The sequence below is a fragment of the Manis javanica genome, chromosome 12 (genome assembly GCF_040802235.1).
Source record: "Manis javanica isolate MJ-LG chromosome 12, MJ_LKY, whole genome shotgun sequence".
In the NCBI taxonomy this organism is placed as follows: domain Eukaryota; kingdom Metazoa; phylum Chordata; class Mammalia; order Pholidota; family Manidae; genus Manis; species Manis javanica.
The window spans coordinates 72,463,425-72,486,422 of NC_133167.1; the positions used below are offsets into that span (position 1 = coordinate 72,463,425).

Sequence of the window (22,998 nt, forward strand, 5' to 3'; positions counted from 1 at the left end):
TAAATGGCTCCTACACTATCAACAACTCCCATCCCACTTACTGGGACGGGAGACTGTGGGGACTTACAATCGCTCAAGTCTCAGTTGTTGGTACGTGTGTAGGCACAGTCCCGATGACCCAGAGCCAGTTATGCTCCTCCTATAATAACACTACGTGGGAGCAGGGAAAGTGGATTATACCCTCCTCGGGCTGGTGGCTCTGCTCAAAGACAGGCCTCACTCCGGCCCTATCCACCTCTGTGTTCAATGCTAACAGTGAGTTTTGTGTGCTGGTGGCCCTTCTACCTCGCCTAATGTATCATTCTCATGAATCTCTCCTTTCTTATTGGGAAGAAAGGCTGAGCCCCCACCGGAGCAAGAGGGAGGTTGTTACCGCCCTGACCATTGGAACCCTCTTCACCCTAGGGATGGCAGGGGCAAGCACGGGGGTTGCAGCCCTTGTAACTCGAGAAAAGGGGCTCACAGCCCTGAGGCTGGCAATCGACAGAGACCTAGAACAACTCCGACAGACAATATCAGACCTAGAGCAATCCCTCACCTCCTTGTCCGAGGTGGTCCTACAGAACCGAAGAGGCCTGGACCTCTTGTTCTTAAAGGAAGGTGCGTTATGCGCAGCCTTAAGAGAAGAGTGCTGTTTCTATGTAGACAAAACAGGTGCAGTCAGAGATTCCTTGGCCAAACTGAAAAAAGATTTAGAGAAGAGGCGTAAAGAATATGAAAGTAGCGAAGGCTGGTTTGAGTCTTGGTTCAAATACAAGCCTTGGTTTGCTACCCTTCTCTCAGCCGTTGCGGGGCCGCTCGTCATCCTGCTGTTGCTGTTTACGATTGGCCCGTGCATAATTAACAGGCTTGTTAAGTTTGTGCAGGGAAGAATTGACACTGTCCAACTCTTAGTCCTTCGTCAAAGGTATCAGGACCCAGATGCCGCTGTGGAAGATTCCACAGTCTAATCAAGAAAAGGGGGGAAATGTAAAGGAGTGCAGAGAGCATTAAGAGTCAGGAAAAAGAACTAATAAAACTTAGCTAAACCTTAACAGCAGACCATTCCGGAATAGTAAGAGATTCAATGTCTAAACTTAGAGAGAGACCAGATCAAAGGAAGAGAGAGCGAGAGGCCAGCCAAGGGCTATTTGAATCCTAGTTTACTAAATCCCCATGGTTTACAACCCTGATATCCACCCTGGCAGGGCCCTTGCTTATTTTTATACTGCTTCTCACTTTAGGTCCCTGTATCTTAAACCAGCTAATAGCCTTTGTTAGGGAAAGAGTGAGTGCTGTTCAGGTGCTAATGCTGAGACCGCAGTATCATTCACTCACACAGCAGGAAGAAACAAACATTCCATGATTGGAATGGTCAAAGGAAAGTGGGGAAATGTAGAATCTAAGCATTAGTAAGATTAGTAAATTAGCATAAGCATAGCCATCTTAGAAACCTAGAAACCATTTTCTGAGAGTGTGACTCAGAGGAAAAAAAAAAAAAAAAACAACCCTGGGCCTGGGTAAGGCCTTGAAAAACAAGTTAATCATGAGCACCGGGTGGTGGGCAGCTGTGACCCTTGGTCAGCTAACCTTGGTCAGTAAATCTTACATACCAAGCTTATCGTGCAGAACCTCCCTAACCATTGAGGAGTAGTCTTACCCTGCCCTTGCTTAACCCCAGGATATATGTCTTGCAAGAATAATGTATAGTTATAGAAAATTGCTATGAGTTAAGTGCTTTGAAATTGCTATATAAACCCTTGGCTCTGAGTGCTCGGGGTCCTTGTTGAGACCCGCTGCATCGGGCTGACTTGGACCTCAGCTAGCTAGCTGAATAAAAACTTTGCTTGAATTTACATCTCTATGCCTGTGTAGTTTGTTCTCTGGGGAAGCCTCGGAAGCCTGGACCCTAACAATGATATACATGATCAGGTAACACTTCCCTCCCAGAACATCAGCTTGAGAAGATTCCCAAATGCACAGCATGAGAAAGATTATTAAAGTGGTTCTTTTTAAGATGACTTTTTAATTGCAAAATAATACTATCCCAGTATCTCTGCTTCACTGAGTTTAGGGAAATATTTAGGAAGTGTTTGTGTGTCCTAAGAGAAAGGCTGGTACATAATTGCCAATTATTACCACTTCTGCAGGTCATGCTGACAAGATTATCTCCCAGCAGGCTGATAATCAGAAATCTGCTTCTAATCTGGGGTTTTTTCACAGCTGGTAACCTTTTTCTGTATTCCTGGATAGAATGGAAATTAGCATTGTATGCCTACTCCTTTAGCTTTCATGCACCGTTTATCATATCAAAGCCCATTGGTCTGTGTGCCAGCCTAGCCAAATTAGGTAAACAGAGTTCTAGAAGGAAGCGACAGATGTAAGCTAGGCAAGTAATCACAAAACATGAAGCTTCATGGCAGCAGCTGCCACATAAACAGTTTTAAAAAATATGGCAGCTAAGAGGCAGTTTAAGGAGAGAATCTTCAACTGCTTATAATTCTTAGTTTGAAACAGAGGTGTGAATTTCCAATTCCTTCATATGGTTGAAAAAACCCTGTAGATCTTGCCCTGCCCACCTCTCTGAGTTCCCTTCTGTCTTCCAGCCCTTCCATGCCCGCAGGGTGCCAGACCCAGTGCTAAATGTATAACAAGCATTGCTCCAGATAACCCTCAAAACAACCTTGTGAGGCAAATATAACTATTACCACTGTTTTCAGAGGAAATTACAATGCAAAGTTAAGCAATCTGCCCAAGGTCACACAGCTAGAAAGGGGCAGAGCTCCCTGAATGGAGACAGGCCACTGTGTTTGTGTCTAGGGACTGTTAAAGAAAGAATTATTCTGACATTTGGTAAAATGGTAAGGAGCACTTTATCCACAGTTATTACGACAGTGTCAAGACTATAGCAATAGGGGAGAAAGATCAGGTTCAGCTCTGAGTACAGCAGAGAGACAACTGGGGTTTTAAAGATATGAGCTATGAGAGGGTAAGTGGATGGGAAAGTACTAAAGGAAACATCAGGGTAGGGGGATTCCTGCCAAAGGCAGGTCAAGGACTTACAGATCAAAGGTGGAGGATGAGAAACTTGATCAGATATCAACACGGAGTGGGGGATGCCCACTAAACTGACTTAGCAGAATTGTTGGTACAACTGGGCTGGGCAGGCTGAAGACAGGACAGGGGCCAAGGTTGAGGCTTGGTAGAAAAGAGCTCCAAGGGGCCTGACTAAAGTTTGGCCAAGGGGAGGGTCTTTGTCAGGCTGTTGACGGGAGCAGAGTAGGCAGTTCCTACACTCATGGAGTGCAGAGTCTGGAGTCAAATAAAACAACAGTCTTACAGTCTGTGATGTCACAGCAGTTCAAGTGGGCCAGGCCCCTCTCTTGGGTTTCCTTTCCTTTCATCAGTATTTGACCAGGATGTCAGAAGGCACGGTGGTGGACACAGAGGGGAAGTAATTAGAGGAGATGTGACAGCCTGTGTGAGCAGGTGAGCTTCAGGACCTGCCAAGCAGAGTCCACTCACCCCTGGAAAGAGTGAGTCAGCCAGCCCAGGGCTGGGTTTGGGGCTCAGCTCCATATCCCATGGTGTCTAAGCCCTTTCTCCACGGCTGTCTTGACCTGGGTGCATCTTTGATCCCTAATGTACCACTGATATTTGGACAGTACCTTGACTTTGCTCATTCTGATAGTTAGCTCCAAGAGTAGGGAGACTGGGGAGACCATTTCCTGCCTTATTATACTAGGTCTTTCTCAGTCCCGCATTCTGTGTTCCAGAGAAACCCACATCCCAGCCTGAAGGGTACGGCGAGCACACAGACGACACACAGATACTTGGATGTTCACTCGCTCAGCCAACACTTACTGAGCATCCGGCAAATGACAGGACCGGTGCTCAGTGCCAGCAAGACAGGCGAGGAAGGAGACATTTCAAGCTCAGCAGTTAGCATGGCTCACAGTGTGTTTAGACGTCTGCATAAGAGTCATGCTACAAGCAGAGACTTGAAAAGCTTCATAGGGGAATATAATAATGATCATCATTTAGGGAATACTTGCTGTATGCCCACAATGGTTCTAAGAATTTTACACATATTAACAACATACCATAACCTTAAGAGATAGATGCTATTATTAGGCTCCCTTTCAAAGGAGGCTTAGGGAGACCATCTTGTCCAAAGTCACAAAGCAGTGAAGTAGTGGAGTCAGCACTGAAATTCAAAACCACACACACACCACAATGGGTGTACTGCTTCCAGGGCAGTATGTGGGCATTCAGATCTGGGAAGTTCACTTTCACCTGGGTATCAGAGGATTGTGAAAACCCATTCGATATGACAATAGAAACAGACTAGGCTTGAACTTGGTAGACGCCAGGGAACCTGAGCCATTACTGGTGGCAGCTGAGTTCTCAAACACTCCTATAGTGCAGGAAAACCCTTGCCTTGACTGAGGGTTTCAGCCCTGGGCAAGTTCACTATGGATTCCATGAGACCAGAAACACAATGGGACATTCTTGGGGTAAAGTGATTTATACCCAGCTTTATTCTCCCAGTGGTAGGTCGAGCACTAGAATCACGTCTGCATCCAGCAGTCAGCAGGTCCATAACCCACCTCCTTCTCTGCCTCTGCCCAGAGCCCTGGGCGGAGATCTTTATATAGTGATTCAGTCAATAATAGCTTATTGCTTAGGGTGTGGAAGCAGCAGCCTAGCAGTAGGCCAGTTACATCAGCAGGTGAGGATCCTGGTGACAGGAACTTCCATTTCCCCCACAACCCTTCTCTGTCCTCCAATGCAATGCTTCTCAGGCCTCACTGGGAATACAACTCACGTAGGAATCTTTATGAAATCCGATTCAGTAGGTCTAGGATGGGGCCTGAGACTCTGCATGCCCAACAAGCTCCAGGTGATGCAGACGCTGCTAATCCGGAGGCTCCCTTTGGACAAACAAGGTGCTGGGGCAGAGGCTGTCAAAGTGTGGTTCCTAGAGTGGCAGGGGAGCAGCTGTCCCCTGAGTGCTTGTTAGAAATGCAAATTTTCAGGTCCTGGACCAAGTGAATCAGTAAGTCCAGGATGGAGCCCAGCAAACTCTTTGTAACAAGATTTCCAGGTGAAACATTCATGCTGGGGTTTGAGAACCACTGCTCTGGACAGCAAGCAGGATATTCTTCTCTGCTCTTCTCATTTACATTTTTTTCATGTGCTGGATACTCTGTGTCACCTCCAGATGAAGGAAGAAGTCCTAATGTACTTGCTGCATGCATGGGGGGTGGCCAATGCAGAACCCGTCCAGACAAATTGATCTCACCTTCTCGGAGACGGCAGATCATGCGGCAGCATTCTTAACACCACAGGCCAGACCCCGGATTCTTTATCCAGATCCATCTTTACCTGAATTATATGGCTGTCAAATATTCACACACACACACACACACACACACACACACACACATACACACACACACACACAATTTTTTTGCATATGTAAGCTTTGTACTACTTGACAGATTTGTGGTGAGATACACACTTAGCTATAAGGAACATTTCTAAGATCTAAATTTAACAACAGCATAATAGAAATGAAAACTCTTAACATGCAGCATTACAGAAAAACAACTCATTCTGATTAACATGATCTCAGTATTTGTTAGATGAAAAGTAATAATTTCTCAATAAGAGTGCAAGCAAGGTTATTGTCATAATTTTTATGAGCCCTGAAACTGAGCTGTGTTTCCACTCTAGTCAAATTTGCCTCTGGATACTGAGAATCTGTATTAGTCAAGACAGATTGGGCTAAGTAATAAATAAAACAAATTTTCAGTGGTTTGTCTTTCATGCTTACATGACATGTGTAGCATAGGATGTATGTGTGCACATGTGCACATGTGTGTGTGTGTGTGGTGGGAGTGGGGGGTAGTGGGCAGGACTACTCTGCTGCACCTAGTCACTCACGACCCCAGGCTATCAGAGCTTTATCATCTTGGTACACTTCTACCTTAACCAGCAGCTGCACGATATTTGTGCAGGGCAGAAACTGGAGACTTAAGCTGAGGCTTTTTCACATTCTCAGCTGAAAGTGATGCACATCGTTGCCACTCTTGTTTCACTGGCCAGAACAAGTCATGTGACTTTGCCTAGACTTTTGTGACTAGCTGCCATAGAAGCTGGGAAAAGTCATCTCCGATACATCCAGGAAGAGAGAAGTACAATTGGTAAACAGCAGGTATGCCTGCACATGAAGCTGAAATATGCTGTCTGTGAATCCCCATAAGCAATTGAACCCCTATGATAAAGTATAAACATGGGCAGCAATCAACTCAGTAAGATCTCTATAAATCAATATGTGCAACACTGCCATTTATGAAGAATTTATTATGAGCCAGGCACTGACTGTCTGTCTTTACATTTACCATTTCAACTGATACTAAAATACTCTGTGAGGTGGTCCCATTATTTATTTAGCCAGTGTAAACCTCTATCCAATCTGAGAAGCAGGATTTGAACCCAGTTTCATCTGACTCCAGAACCCATGTGCCATACTCTTGGGTAATAATGCACATTTTCTCCCATTTCCTCAAAGCCTCTAGGTTACATGTTAGACTATGTAGTTACTTAAATCAAATCCAACTAGGGACGGACCTCCACCTCTGTAACGTCTCCTCTAGCACTGGGCTGAGGCCAGGGCTGCAGCCAGTGAGGGCTTTGCAAAGTCAGTCCCTGAAAACATCATCACTTATACGCATACCTCTCAGGGGTTAGCACAGCCTTATGACTTAAATGCTGATCTACTTGCTTTCTTTTCTGTTCTTTTGAGAGAAATGGGGGCCCTAGTCCTCCCCAGATGCTAGAAGAGCCCATTGTCTGTGGACAGTCAATGGATACACGACTTTACAAGCTGGAAACATTTAGCAAGATGTCAACATGGAATGGAAAAGAAAGGAGTCTTGTTTTCTCCCCTTGACTACTTGGAAGTTCAAAGATAAACTTAAATGCACTGAACATCTTGCCACCTTGCCCCCAGCCTCTGCTCCAATTTCCTCCCCCTTCCCACGTATACGATTCATGTTATCCAGTCATCTTCAGTTTTAATATGAGGCAAACTGCCTTAAGCCATCTTGTTAATAAGCAGGATCTACATTACAGATGATGGACATCTGAATACATATATGTATATACACATATATCTGTATACATGTATATATTTGCAGTAGTCATATGGACATTTACATAAGTAGCCATAAAAAGTATAAAAACCATGTGCAAAAGGAGCAAACTGTCACAGAGTGGATATGCACACTGGTGTGAAATGGCTGTTATTCAAATCCTAGCTCCGTCTACACCCGCTCTATGACACTCACTTGTTTATCTGCTCTCTTCCACGATGCTCATCATTCGCGTGTCATGAGGAGTGTGAAACTCCCGGGAAGTTAGCGTGGGGTGAGGGAAGTTAAATGAGCGGCCCCTGGGCTGCCCCAGAGGAGGAGGAGGCTCTGAGGGACACCTGTCACCTACATTAAACAACAATGTACATTTTTATCTCTAGGCAACTTCAGAGGAAGGCTCATGTGGTAGAAAGTATAAACATCTCATTTCCCATGAAGCTTCACAAACGAGTCTGCTAAGTACCTAGCCTCTACTTGGGAGAACAAGATGTTACTGTTAACTATGAAGAAAGACAAACAATATTAAAAGAAACATGCTCTACTTTTTATCCCGGCCTCTAAAGCACATCTGTACTCTGAATGACCAAGCAGTAAGGAAAGACAGCCCACAGACAACGCCTCTTCCCAGAAAGGTGACACCTCCTCAGCGAATGCCCTGCGGAGACATGTCCATGAGGATGGCCTCCTCTGAGGGGCTCTGGCTGGGCATGTTTTATGCTGTGTATTTTACTTGCATGTGGATAAATTGAAACAAGTTCATTTTGAATGTACAATGTTGCAAAATCTATAAAAACAAATACCATGCATGTATCAGGTGTAAAGGATGGGTTGGATAAGGCACCAATATATTTTGATATATTATATATAGACATACTTGTATTATATATACATATATCAATTTTTTATTTGTATTTATATCAATAAATAGGGCTGGTAGCCTAGCCAGAATTCCAGAAAATGGAGAGTGGCTCACTCTCCACACAGCTTCTGCCCCAAGAGGGAAGGGGACACGGAGGCCCCTCCAACATCTCTCCCTGATTAGAAGTTGCTCTTGTAAAGTGAGCTGACCTCTCTCCCTCCCACCCCCCCCTTTCTCTTCATCTCTCTCTCTCTCTTCATTGACTGGCTTTACTGTATCTTTGCAGTGCTGTCTGCCACTACAGAGCTCCCATCCTTCAACCCAAGCCAGCGTCTCCACCACTCTCCAAGTGCTTTTATTCTTCCATGCTTCCTTCCTTCTGGAGGAACTGTGAAACTATACTCCACAAAGTTAATTCAAGCTGAGCTTGTAGGCTGAGGACACAGAGAGAACAATAGTAACAAAATGTGTCCAGCTTATTTTTCAGAGCCAATAGGAACTCAGAGAGCTGTAAGAAGCTGCACCTGTGCCTGGGACCAGCTGGGACTGGACTGGGAGGCATGCACAGAACCAGTTCCAGATGTCCTCGATGCACCTTTCCCCATGACCATACTAAAATCTCTGCTGCTGGCTTGAGTTTAGCTGCCATCTTTAGAGCATATGGTGTATAAAGTAGCCTGTTAACTTTCTATAACATTCAGTGTAGGCAGGCATAAGAGCACAGTCCTGTCCCAACTCTGTTCATTTCCTGTTACTTTCACTAACCTTGCTAAATATATATAAACTCTACTGAATAGGAATAAACCTTCTCATAAATTCTGTGCTCCCTCCAAGGCCAGGAAGACAGATTTTGAGCTTTGTCTCCTTTCCCCTCATTGGTCAGCTTCACCATAAAGCCTTTTCCTTTTGCAAAAACTGGTGTCCCCAGTTAGGATGGCCAACATCCAAAAGACAAGCAACAACAAATGCTGGTGAGGATGTAGGAAAGGGGAGCCCTCCTACACATTCGTAGGAATGTAAATTACTTCAAACACTGTGGAAAGCAATATGGAGCTTCCTCAAAAAACTAAAAATAGAAATACCATTTGACCTGGGAATTCCACTCTTAGGAATTTACCTGAAGAAAACAAGACCACAGATTCAAAAAGACATAAGCTCCCCTATGTTTATCACAGCACTATTTACAATAAGCAAGACATGGAAGCAACCTGAGTGTCCATCAGCAGGTGAATGGATAAAGAAGATGTGGCACATGTACACAATGGAATACTCTTCAGCCATAAGAAGAAAACAAATCCTACCATTTGCAACAACACAGATGGAGCTAGAGGGTATTCTGCTCAGTGAAATAAGCCAGGTGAAGAAAGACAAGTACCAAATTTCACTCATCTGTGGAGTATAACAACAAAGCAAAAACTGTAGGAACAAAACAGCAGAAGACTCACAGAACCCAAGAAAGGACTAGTGGTTACCAAAGGGAAAGGGGTTGGGGAGGGATAAGGGGATTATGGGGTACTATGATTAACACACATAATATGAGGCGGGGGTATGGGGAAGGCAGGATAGCACAAAGACAAATAATGACCCTATAGCATCTTACTATGCTAATGGATAGTGCCTGTTATGGGGTATGTGGTGGGTACTTGATAATAGGGGGGAATGTAATAACTACAATGTTGCTCATGTGAAACCTGAGCATAAGATTGTATATCAATGATACCTTAATAAAAAACAAGGAAACAAAAAGACAGGTGTCCCATGTCTGGCTTATGGAGCATCAGACAGTGGATCCTTGTCCAGTTAGAACTGTCAACTTCACTCAAGCCCATCAAAATCCTTCCTGTCCTTCAAAGCCTAGTTGAAAAGTTTTCTTCATTTCCTTATTTAGTCACAAAGTAAGTATTGATGACCTGGAGTGCTGAGGCAATGGTGGTAGGAAAGAGATGCATTGCTCCCTGACTCCTGGAATTCAGATTTGGGGCAGAAAATAAAGAAAAACTAAACATGTGTTTTCTAGTGATGAGCACTATGAAGAAAAATAAAGGAGGTTAAAGGAATAAGGAACGGCAGTGTTTTGGACATTCCTGTGGGCAGCGGTACCAGGCTCCCATGAAATTTTCCTTAAAACTCACCAGGGAATAACTTATCCTGCCCCTTTATCCCCACCCATCCCTCTAACATAGCACCACCCTAAGTGCCTTGAACAGAACACGGCTTCAGATCCATATGAGTGGGTACTATGGGGGCAAAAAGAACTCTGTGGCCAAGTACATCAGAGGACAGTTGAGCTAAACAAAATAAAGCACATTTTTTTTACAGCTGGACTTTTTGGAAACTTTGCCATGTTAATGCAGATTGTATATCTGCAAGACAGCATATCGAATGCAGCCTTCCCAAAATGTTTTTGACCACGGTGCCCTCCTACAGGGCACTTCACAGGTCTGAGGTTGCTGGGAACACACTTTGGGAAATATTGTATTTCCACTTCTAGAATATTAACTCTTTAATAATAGGTATGACATCTGATTGTTGGTACCAATACGTCACACAGCTGAGGCTGTGCAGTAGGCATAAACAAATAAGCACTTTTGTGGCTAATAGCCTACTGTCTTGGGCAAATCTAAAGGCCTGATTCAAATCTCTCACTAACATGCTAGGAGAAGCCTGCTGGGGAGAATATGAGCCTACTTTTTTTTTTAAAGAAAAGAATTAATGATGCTTTTAGCCTTCTTCTTCCCAAGATACCCTGGGAAGAAACCTCTAGGAATTTCCCCCAAAGCATGTGTCTTACTAGAAGACAGGGTACCCTTTGTGGAGGACTCAAGCTGATTATTTCCAAGAAGACTGTAGGATGAAAGGAAATTCAGAATTTACAACACTCAGACTGTGCTAATATGGTGGCCACTAGCCACATGTGACTAAACTTCCTAAAAGTAAATAAAATGTAAAATTTAGTTACTCAGTCTCACAAACTCCATTTCAAGCATTCAACAGGCGCATTTAGTTCATGGCCATTGTCTTACAGAACAGAGATGAGAACATTCCCATCATTGCAGAAGGTTCTAGAAGTACAACCCTCCACCACCAGATCCTAGAAATAACTCCAGAACAGTTTGTGTTCTTTTCTGGCTTCCACTGAAGACCTCAGGCAATGACCAGCACCCTCCCTCCCCAAAAGGACCACTGAGTGGCCGTTTTTTTTTCCCTTTATTATTATTTTTATTTTTAATAAACTGCTGAAGTGGTAGGTAGATGCAAGATAAAGGTAGAAAACATAGTTTAGTGTTGTAAGAGAGCAATTGTAGATGATCAGGTGTGTGCCTGTAGACTATGTGCTAATCCGAGCTAGACAAGGGCAATAAAACATCCATGGATGCAGAAGCTTTCTCTCAACATGGGGGGCGGGGGTGAGGTTCTAAGCTTCACCACTGTTGTTCCCCAATTTCTCACCTGATGGCCCCCTGCGACTGTGCCTGTCTTAGGTTGTTCCTCCCTTGAGGAATCTTACCCGTCTCTGGCTAACCAGTCATCTTCCGGGGCCATACAGGGAAATGTAAAGTTGGTAAGTGAGAGAGAAGCCATATTGTTTGAAAAGGTTAGCTTTTTACTTCTTTGCAGATTTATGCCCTGTGGCTTCTATGCCCAGCACTTGTCTCGAGGTATCTTTACCACCTGGAGGAATTATGATACTCGGTAAATTCGATATGAGGCACGAATTCTATTTAAGGGTTGTAATTAGGAAGGAAGAAGAAAAGCTATAGAGGTAGCATACGGAAGAAAACATGGGAGGATTGATTATTTCTTTGACATATCTTCTTGTAGAGTACCTTAAGCATGTATAGGTTTTAAACTACTAACTAACTTGTGCACACATATTAACATAATAGGAATACGGTGACATAAACAAAGCAAATCTATAATTACCAGCCATCTCCAGTGAAGCCAAGAAAACCATTTAGGCACCCTAGGCATTTGTGAAAATTTATGTATGATATTATGGATATTGTCCAACTGTACTTGAACAGTCTGAGAGAAGTCAGACAAATTAAAGCAACCCATTTCTGGGATCTGTTCACATCCCATATGTTCTTTTAACTGTAGATAGTCTATAGTTGTAAGATTTTGGAGCGCTACAACTTGCACCCCTCCCAACTCCTGATTGAGTTCCAACAGTATAGTTCCGGTCAAATTCGTTGTCTCACTGTATGCACATGCCAGCCTAGACATCTCCCTCCTCATTCCTATGGCAAGTCCAGGAAACAGTGGGGTGGACGCAGCCACAACTGCAGCATCGCCTGGATCCCTGTGGAGGCTTTTTGATGATCATCCCCCAGCACAAGTCCTCCAGAGAGTGCTGATGCCAGAAGCTCCTCCTCATATCATATCTTAGTTCATTTTCTGGGTAGCCAAGCTAGGCCTTGATCTTCTGCATAGAAACAAACAGACCCTTTGCCCACACTTTGACATGCCCTCTATACCACTGTGCAGAACTCATTGGAGGTCAGCACACAGGAACTGATTTTTTTTTAATCTTTAATCTACACTTACATGAAGAATACTATGTTTACTATGCTCTCCCCTATATCAGGTCCCCCCTGAAAACCACATTACGGTCATTGTCCATCAGCATAGCAAAATGTAGAATCACTACTTGTCCTCTCTGTGTTGTACAGCCCTCACTCCCCTTTCTCCCTCCCCCCACTATGCATGCTAATCTTAATACCCCCCTTCTTCTCCCCCCCCCTTATCCCCCCCGGCCCACCCATCCTCCCCAGTTCCTTTCCCTTTGGTACCTGTTAGTACATTTTTGGGTTCTGTAATTCTGCTGCTGTTTTGTTCCTTCAGTTTTTCCTTTGTTCTTATACTCCTCAGATGAGTGAAATCATTTGGTATTTCTCTTTCTCTGCTTGGCTTATTTCACTGAGCATAATACTCTCCAGCTCCATGTATGTTGGGGCAAATGGTAGGATTTTTCCTCTTCTTATGGCTGAGTAGTATTCCATTGTGTATATGTACCACATCTTCTTTATCCATTCATCTACCGATGGACATTTAGGTTGCTTCCAAATCTTGGCTATTGTAAATAGCACTACGATAAACATAGGGGTGCATCTGTCTTTCTTAAACTTCATTGCTGCGTTCTTAGGGTAAATTCCTAGGAGTGGAATTCCTGGGTCAAATGGTAGGTCTATTTTGAGCATTTTGATGAACCTCCATACTGCTTTCCACAATGGTTGAACTAATTTACTTTCCCACCAGCAGTGTAGGAGGGTTCCCCTTTCTCCACAGCCTCGCCAACATTTGTTGTTGTTTGTCTTTTGGATGGCAGCTATCCTTACTGGTGTGAGGTGATACCTCATTGTAGTTTTAATTTGCATTTCTCTGATAATTAGCGATGTGGAGCATCTTTTCATGTGTCTGTTGGCCATCTGTATTTCTTTTTTAGAGAACTGTTTGTTCAGTTGCTCTGCCCATTTTTTAATTGGGTTATTTGTTTTTTGTTTGTTGAGGCATGTGAGCTCTTTATATATTCTGGATGTCAAGCCTTTATCGGATCTGTCATTTTCAAATATATTCTCCCATACTGTAGGGTTCCTTTTTGTTCTATTGACGGTGTCTTTCGCTGTACAGAAACTTTTCAGTTTAATGTAGTCCCACTTGCTCATTTTTGCTGTTGTTTTCCTTGCCTGGGGAGATATGTTCAAGAAGAGGTCACTCATGTTTATGTCTAAGAGGTTTTTGCCTATGTTTTTTCCAAGAGTTTAATGGTTTCATGACTTACATTCAGGTCTTTGATCCATTTTGAGTTTACCTTTGTATATGGGGTTAGACAATGGTCCAGTTTCATTCTCCTACATGTAGCTGTCCAGTTTTGCCAGCACCATCTGTTGAAGGGACTGTCATTTTGCCATTGTATGTCCATGGCTCCTTTATCAAATATTAATTGACCATATATGTTTGGGTTCATTTCTGGAGTCTCTAATCTGTTCCACTGGTCTGTGGCTCCGTTCTTGTGCCAGTACCAAATTGTCTTGATTACTATGGCTTTGTAGTAGAGCTTGAAGTTGGGGAGTGAGATTCCCCCCTACCTTATTCTTCTCTCTCAGGATTGCTTTGCTATTCGGGGTCTTTGGTGTTTCCATATGAATTTTTGAATTATTTGTTCCAATTCATTGAAGAATGTTGCTGGTAATTTGATAGGGATTGCATCAAATCTGTATATTGCTTTAGGCAGGATGGCCATTTTGATGATATTAATTCTTCCTAGCCATGAGCAGGGGATGAGTTTCCATTTATTAGTGTCCCCTTTAATTTCTCTTAAGAGTGACTTGTAGTTTTCAGAGTATAGAGTCTTTCACTTCTTTGGTTAGGTTTATTCCTAGGTATTTTATTCTTGTTGATGTCAATTGTGAATGGAATTGTTTTCCTGATTTCTCTTTCTATTGGTTTATTGTTAGTGTATAGGAAAGCTACAGATTTCTGTGTGTTCATTTTGTATCCTGCAACTTTGCTGTATTCTGATATCTGTTCTAGTAAGTTTTGGAGTGGAGTCTATAACGGGATTTTTATGTACAGTATCATATCATCTGCAAATAGTGACAGTTTAACTTCTTCTTTACCAATCTGGATTCTTTGTATTTCTTTGTTTTGTCTGATTGCCATGGCTAGGACCTCCAGTACTATTGTTAAATAACCAGTGGGGAGAGTGGGCATCCCTGTCTGGTTCCTGATCTCAGAAGAAATGCTTTCAGCTTCTCACTGTTCAGTATAATGCTGGCTGTGGGTTTATCATATATGGCCTTTATTATGTTGAGGTACTTGCCCTCTATTCCCATTTTGCTGAGAGTTTTTATCATGAATGGATGTTGAATTTTGTCGAAAGCTTTTTCAGCATCTATGGAGATGATCATGTGGTTTTTGTCTTTCTTTTTGTTGATGTGGTGGATGATGTTGATGGATTTTCGAATGTTGTACCATCCTTGCATCCCTGGGATGAACCCCACTTGGTCATGGTGTATGATCCTTTTGATATACTGTTGAATTCTGTTTGCTAGTATTTTATTGAGTATTTTTGCATCTACATTCATCAGGGGTATTGGTCTGCAATTTTCTTTTTTGGTGGGGTCTTTGCCTGGTTTTGGTATTAGGGTGATGTTGGCTTCATAGAATGAGTTTGGGAGTATTCCCTCCTCTTCTATTTTTTGGAACACTTTAAGGAGAATGGGTATTATGTCTTCTCTTTGTGTCTGATAAAATTCCGTGGTAAATCCGTCGGGCCCCGGGGTTTTGTTCTTGGGCAGTTTTTTTATTACCGTTTCAATTTCTTTGCTCGTAATTGTTTTGTTTAACTTTTGTGTTTCTTCCTTGGTCAGTCTTGGGAGGTTGTATTTTTCTAGGAAGTTGTCCATTTCTTCTAGGTTTTCCAGCTTGTTGGCATATAAGTTTTTATAGTAATCTTTAATAATTCTTTGTATTTCTGTGGGGTCTGTCATGATTTTTCCATTCTCATTTCTGATTATGTTGATTTGTGTTGATTCTCTTTTTCTCTTAATAAGTTTGGCTAGAGGCTTATCTATTTTGTTTATTTTCTCAAAGAACCAGCTCTTGATTTCATTGATTTTTGCTATTGTTTTATTCTTCTCAATTTTCTTTATTTCTTCTCTGATCTTTATTATATCCCTCCTGCTGACTTTAGGCCTCATTTGTTCTTCTTTTTCCAATTTCGATAATTGTGATGTTAGACTATTCATTTGGGATTGTTCTTTCTTCTTCAGGTGTGCCTGGATCGCTACATACTTTCCTGTTAAGACTGCTTTCGCGCTGCATCCCACAGAAGTTGGGGATTTGTGTTTTTGTTGTCATTTGTTTCTATATATTCCTTGATCTCTATTTTGATTTGTTCATTGATCCATGGATTATTTAGAAAACATGTTGTTAAGCCTCCATGTGTTTGTGAGCCTTTTTGTTTTTCTTTGTAGAATTTTATTTCTAGTTTTATACCTTTGTGGTCTGAAAAATTGGTTGGTAGAATTTCAATATTTTGGAATTTACTGAGGCTCTTTTTGTGAGCTAGTATGTGGTCTATCCTGGAGAATGTTCCATGTGCACTTGAGAGGAATGTATATCCTGTTGCTTTTGGATGTAGAGTTCTATAGGGTGTCTGTTAGGTCCATCGTGTTCTAGTGTGTTGTTCAATGCCTGTGTGTCCTTACTTATTTTCTGCCCGGTGGATCTATCCTTTGGAGCTGAGTTGGTGTGTTGAAGTCTCCTAAGATGAATGCATTGCAGTCTATTTCTCTCTGTAGTTCTGTTAGTATTTGTTTCACAAATGCTGGTGCTCCTGTGTTGGTTGCATATATATTTATAATGGTTATATCCTCTTGTTGACCTGAGCCCTTTATCATTATGTAGTGTCCTTCTTTATCTCGTTGCTTACTTTCTTTGTTTTGAAGTCTATTTTGTCTGATATTAGTACTGCAACCCCTGCTTTCTTCTCACTGTTGTTTGCCTGAAATATGTTTTTTCCATCCTTTGACTTTTAGTCTGTGCTTGTCTTTGGGGTTTGAGGTGAGTTTCTTGTAAGCAGCATATAGATGGTTCTTGCTTTTTTATCCATTCTATTACTCTATGTCTTTTGATTGGTGCATTAAGTCCATTTACATTTAGGGTGACTATTGAGAGATATGTACTTATTGCCATTGCAGGCTTTAGATTCGTGGTTTCCAAAGGTTCAAGGTTAGCTTCTTTAGTATCTTACTGCCAACTTAGCTCGCTTATTGAGCTGTGTGGAGATTCTTTTCTTCTCTCCCTTCTTATTCCTCCTCCTCCATTCTTCATATGTTGTGTGTTTTGTTCTGTGCTCTTTTTAGGAGTGCTCCCATCTAGAGCAGTCCCTGTAAGATGCCCTGTAGAGGTGGTTTGTGGGAAGCAAATTCCCCCAGCTTTTGCATGTCTGGGAATTGTTTAATCCCACCATCACATTTAAATGATAGTCGTGTTGGATACAGTATCCTTGGTTCAAGGCCCTTCTGTTTCATTGTATTAAATATATCATGCCAGTCTCTTCTGGCCTATAGGGTTTCTGTCAAGAAGTCTGATGTTAGCCTGATGGGTTTTCCTTTATAGGTGACCTTTTTCTCTCTAGCTGCCTTTAAAACTCTTTCCTTGTCCTTGATCCTTGCCATTTTAATTATTATGTGTCTTGGTGTTGTCCTCCTTGGATCCTTTCTGTTGGGGGTTCTGTGTATTTCCGTGGTCTGTTTGATTATTTCCTCCCCCAGTTTGGGGAAGTTTTCAGCAATTATTTCTTCAAAGAGACTTTCTATCCCTTTTCCTCTTTCTTCTTCTTCTGGTACCCCTATAATACGAATATTATTCCTTTTGGATTGGTCTCATAGTTCTGTTAGTGTTGTTTTGTTCCTGGAGATCCTTTTAATCTCTCTCTGTGTCAGCTTCTATACGTTCCTGTTCTCTGGCTTCTATTCCTTCAATGGCCTCTTGCATCTTATCCATCTGCTTATAAATCCTTCCAGGAATTGTTTCACTTCTGTGATCTCCTTCCTGACATCTGTGATCTCCCTCTGGACTTCATCCCATTGCTCTTGCATTTTTCTCTGCATCTCTGTCAGCATATTCATGATTTTTATTTTGAATTCTTTTTCAGAAGGACTGGTTAGGTCTGTCTCCTTTTCAGGTGTTGTCTCTATGATCTTTGTCTGCCTGTAGTTTTGCCTTTTCATGGTGATAGAGATAGTTTGCAGAGCTGGTACGAGTGACAGCTGGAGGAGCTTTCCTTCTTGTTAGTTTGTGGCCTTCCTCTCCCCCTTCGTGAGGCGCTGCATTCTCGCAGGTGTGGATGTGGTCTGGATGTTGTCCTGTGTCCTCTGGGCACATGGGTCTCTATTTTAGGAAGTTGTCTTTGTTATATTTTCATAATTCTATGTGGTTTTGGGAGGAGAGTTCCTCCGCTCCTCTTCAGGTTTTACTTTTTAAGCTCTAAAAAGTTGCCAGCCATACTTTGCAAATCTGCGTCTAGAGTGGGGAACAAAATCTGTGAGGGTTCCCTCAGAGTCCACAGAAAAGAGCCACCTGAGTGGCCATTTTAAGAGAGTCAGCCATAGGACAAACAGGAAACCAGAGGCTAGCAGCAAACTGACACCCTCCTTCTCAAGGGTTTGTCCATCTGTCTCTCTGCCCACCCAGGGGTGTTATTATTCTGGATATAGCAGGAGAGGCTACACACCAGAACGTGTCATTCCTCTGAGCAGAGCACAGATAGCATGGTTTTCACTAAGATATAAGGGATGGGTTGGATAAGGCACCAAAGTAGGGGAATGGCAGAGTCTGGATTTGGGGACAGACAGGAGTTTCCATTTCCCATCCTCAATTACAAAAGCATTTATATATATATATATATATATATATATATATATAATATATATATATATATATATATATATATATATATATATATATATATATATATATATATATATATATATATAAAGTATATATAACCAGGGTTGAGCTATGAGCTCCTGCTGGGCAAACCCAGAGCCAGGAAGTGAATTCTCTGCAGATGAGACTCATGTTTCTCCCACAGACACTGAGCTTCCCACATGCACTGGAAAATCTTAAGCCAATTCCACGACTAATTCCCAAGCTAATTGAGACCAGACTGCTCCTCACTGTGTGGCATGGTCACGCCATTACGTGCATCCTAGGCCGAGCCTTCATTTAGAGTACAAATCTCCCAGCACAGTTGTTACCGGTAATTAAACCTACTTGATTGTTCCATTATGAAAAGATTACATGACAGTAAAGGAATCAGACATAAATAACCTTTATTTCATTTCTAAAAGTGCACGTAAATGAGAACCAACATGGGTCTAAAATACGTGAATGATGCGTGCCCAGCAGTTTTTGTCAGTTTTTGGCAGGCCTCACTCATGAAAACTCAAGAGATTTAAGGCATCTTAATATGAAAGCATATATGTTTTACTGTTACCCAGTGAAAATTAAACATGGATGGAAAATGCCATGAATTAATTTGAAAAATCACATTTGCAGTGCCTGGAAATAAATTACCAGCAATTTACATTTTTGTCACCCAGGGCAATTCTAGGAGCATTTTCCCTCTAATTCCTGTCTAACCTTTAGTTCCCAGTCCACACCTGCTGCCAGAAATCCAGGGCTGTCTCAGGTCATTGACCTCTTGGCTCAGGTGCCTATCCAGACATCCTAGGCCTGGCTGGTGTCCACTCTTACTTTTTCTCAGATTTAAGTTCCATTTCTTCCAACTTCAAAGTGTAGACATAAGAGAATCATCCAAGGGTGTGGCTGCAAATGCAGATGTGCAGGTCTCACCTGAGTCAGTTGCCCAAGGCTGCAGCTCAAGGACCTACATGTTGAATCAGCACCAGGAGACTGCTGGGCAGACTAAAGTCACCACTGTATTGGACACCAAATGCTCAAGAGCAAAGACCAACTGTCATGTCTCTCTCCCCAAAATCCAACTTCATGCCCAGCCAAGAACGCGCACTCAAGCTGAGAAAATGCTGAACCAAACTCACAAGCTCTTTCCTTTCCAGTTAAAAAAAGCAAGGACTACCTCAAGGGCATCTGTCCATTCCAGCCAACTTTCTAAAAACAATGCACTCAACTTTCCTGGAGCCTCTCCCGAGACAGACCTGCTGGAGTTGCCAGCTCTCAAGATCAGAAAGGAAGACTATTCCAGTGCAGACCTCCTGGCACTGGTGCCCACTATCTAGCCTTCCCACAGGGCTGCCACATCAAGTGCTAGAAAGAGGGGGCCTTTGTTTCTTTACAGCAGACATCTCCCTTTGGAGCACTCAAACCAGAGTCATCAACCTTTATAGCAGAATCCCCGAGATGCCTCCTTAGAAATGCATGTGCCTAGGTGAACATCTACCCTGAATAAGTACCTGCTGGGTAGGACCCGGGGCCCTGAGTTGTCTACTCAGCATCCTCACCCTCAGATGATTTTGATGCTGAGGACCCTGACCCATTCATAGACAAATCCCCATTTAAACCTAGTCCTTTCTCAACTTCCTCTCCAAAAGGAGGGAAGGCTGTGCCTGCTAAACTCTCCCTGATGGGAGGGAGAGGGAGAGGTTGGAGTTCATGGAGGAAGGGGCAGTCAGTTGGCAGCAACAGGGGGAAGTTTCTGCTTTTCAAATACCCAACCCAGCAAGTGTAACCGTTATACTCTGATGGGTACTGAGACTTAATTTGAAAGCCCTCCCGAGACTTCCCTCCAAGAGTCTAGAGACCTTCCTGCAAATTGAAGGAGCGGAGGAAACTCCCATTCCTTGAGCATTATTTTCCTAGAACAAGAATGCTAAGTGCTCAACATTCCCAGCTATCTTTATTCTCTCCACAGCCCACCTAGACCCGCTGCCTACTTCCAAGCAAAATGAATTGCCTGCCTACTGCTCCGCACTCCCCAGAGCACTCGGCCCCTCTCCCGCATTGAGCACTTATCTGGCATTAAAGCTAATTGTTTGCTTATGTCTTTTCCCCAGGCATCCTTTGCTCCTGAAGGCTGGTTGGTACTTTCTTATCTTTGTACCACGCAGGCCTGCCTAAGAGGAGCTGCTCAAACGAGGGTGCCAGGTGGGCACGTTGCAGATAAGCTCCACTCTGACCCCTGGGTTGTGCTTTGAGAGAACCGCACTTTGAGGTGGTGTCTTTGCCTTAGCCATTTTGCAGTTACTTGTCAACACATTTCCAGAATTATGTGACTACCAACAAATCTGTGTGCAAACACTTCAGGAACAAGTCATTTCCCCTAAAAGACATTTCCCATGAACTGTGAAGCCTGTGTTGTTTTGCAGATATGGAGGTGTATACACATGTGACACCTATGTACATGTAGCATGTATGTGTATGTACTATATATATATATATATATATACATGCATTTCACCTTGTGATGTTCCCTGCACTATGGCTTCCAGCCTACAAAAGCCGTAAAAGCAAAGTATTTTAACAGCAGTGATGTTGAAAGAAGACGCTGTACATACTCTCTTGGGACACAGCACAAGATGCTGTTTTTCCACATTAAAGCAATCCAACCCCTGCCACACTCTGATGTCAACGGTATGGAAATTTTGCAAGGTTTAAAGTATCCTTTATCCAGCACCAACCTGCTTCCACAGAGCTCTACTGGAAAACCCAAACCTGTTATTCTTCTCCCTTTAGGAAAAAGGTGACCCGTCATCTTGCGTTGGCTTCCAAAGCCCTTTCAGCTGTTCCCTGGGCTCTACTCTGCAAAATGCCCATTTTCTTCTGGCCAGGCTATACTAACAGCCCCTCTGAACAAGACTCTTCACCCAAACTTGGTTTCTGCTGTTCCCTCTGCCTGGAATGCCATCTTCCCCACCTTGGACTTTTAAAATCCCACCTATCCCTCAAATCCCACTGGAGCACCAGCTGCAGCTCAGCGGATGGGATTGAAACCTGGCTCCACCATTTACCTGCTGTGTGACCGTGGGCAAGGCACTCGACCACTCTGAGCCTCTCTGCTCATCTTCAAAGGACATCTGAAAGAAGAGAAAGTAAAATCCTCAGATGGCGATTTTTCAGCCCCCAACTTAATCTAACCACTGTCCGTCCCCATCTCATACAGAACTGAGAGGGCCCTGTGCCTTTCTAGAGCTGATTCACCTCCGGTACACTAGGAGGCCCCAGAGGCCAGGGGGCGGCAACTGAGACAAGCCTAGCACAGAGTAGCTATATCCTGGGTATTGGATGAGAAGTTCATATATCTCCTTCTCACTAACAATCCCATCCACATAATTCATAGGTCAGTTGCTTCCAAGAGGTAGTGCCTAAATACGGGAACTCAGAATGATCTGACTTTGAATCCCAGCTGTAGGACCTTAAGCAAGACATTTTCTGTTTCCTGATTTGGAAAGTGAGGATGGTAATATGTCTGCTTCATGGGGTTGCTCTGAAGATTAAGTGCACTAATGTCAGTGAAGTGCCATTGTCATTACCAAGATGTCCTCAAGCTTTGGGATCGGGCTTTCCCAGCCTCAGCAAGGACTGGCCAGGAGAACATCTGAACTCGGTGGTTTTAAAGGTGTCCGGAACTATGGCCCGAGTGTCCCATGACCACCCATTCACGGGCTCTGGGTAATTTAGTTTCTGTGGACTCCTTCTTTTATAATAATAATAAAATGAATTATATTTTATGACTGCATTGGTATAAACTTGAATATAATTCAGGCTGAATTCATTACTATATATTGCTTATTATTTTATTTTCTTTGTCTGATAGTAAAAGAAATTAAAATGGAAACATTTTTGTGGGTCCCTAAAAATATCGTGGGCCCAAAACATGGCACCTTCTGTGCGGGATGGAGAAGTCAGTCTGGCCCTACGTTTCTGCAGCCTCAGCTCTGAAGCGTCAGCTGGGAACAGGGTCCTTCTCATTGCTCTTCTCCAGCCACTTCTGGGCTCTTGGCACACCACACTACCTTTGCCCAAACTTGACCTTTTTCCTGAGCTCTTTCCCCTGCCCCTTTCCCTTGTTTTACTCCCCACACATACCTGAGAGACCCAGCTCTGGGAGTATCAGAATCCCCTTACAGTGCAGATGGCTGGACCTTACTCCCTGTTTCTGATCCAGCAGTTCTGGGGTGGGCCCAGGAGCCTACATTTCTAAAAGCACCCAGAGGCTGCTGTGGCTGGTCCCAGGACCCCACTTGGAGTACAGCTGCTTTCAAGGTCCTGTCCGTTTCCGTTCTCTCTGCTGAGTCTTCTCTGACCTGACTTGGCCACGTTTCTCCCTCATGCTCTCCGAGAACTAAAGGCCCTTCTGTTTCATGGAATTTTTTTATTCGTGTTTCTCTCTCCCATTTGCACGTAAGCTCCACGTGACTCCGCTCCTGTGGGATCTGCACCCAGCCCGTTGTAAGTGCTCAGGAAACGCGCGCTGACTGCTGCTCAGGAAAGTTGAACCAACTTAACCTC

The 22,998-nt window shown here is 43.2% G+C and overlaps 1 pseudogene; it reads left to right on the plus strand.

Moving 5' to 3' along the window:
* The window catches only part of LOC140845287 (peroxisomal coenzyme A diphosphatase NUDT7-like), an 82,306-nt pseudogene that overhangs the window by 48,971 nt on the left and 10,337 nt on the right, over positions 1 to 22,998 (plus strand).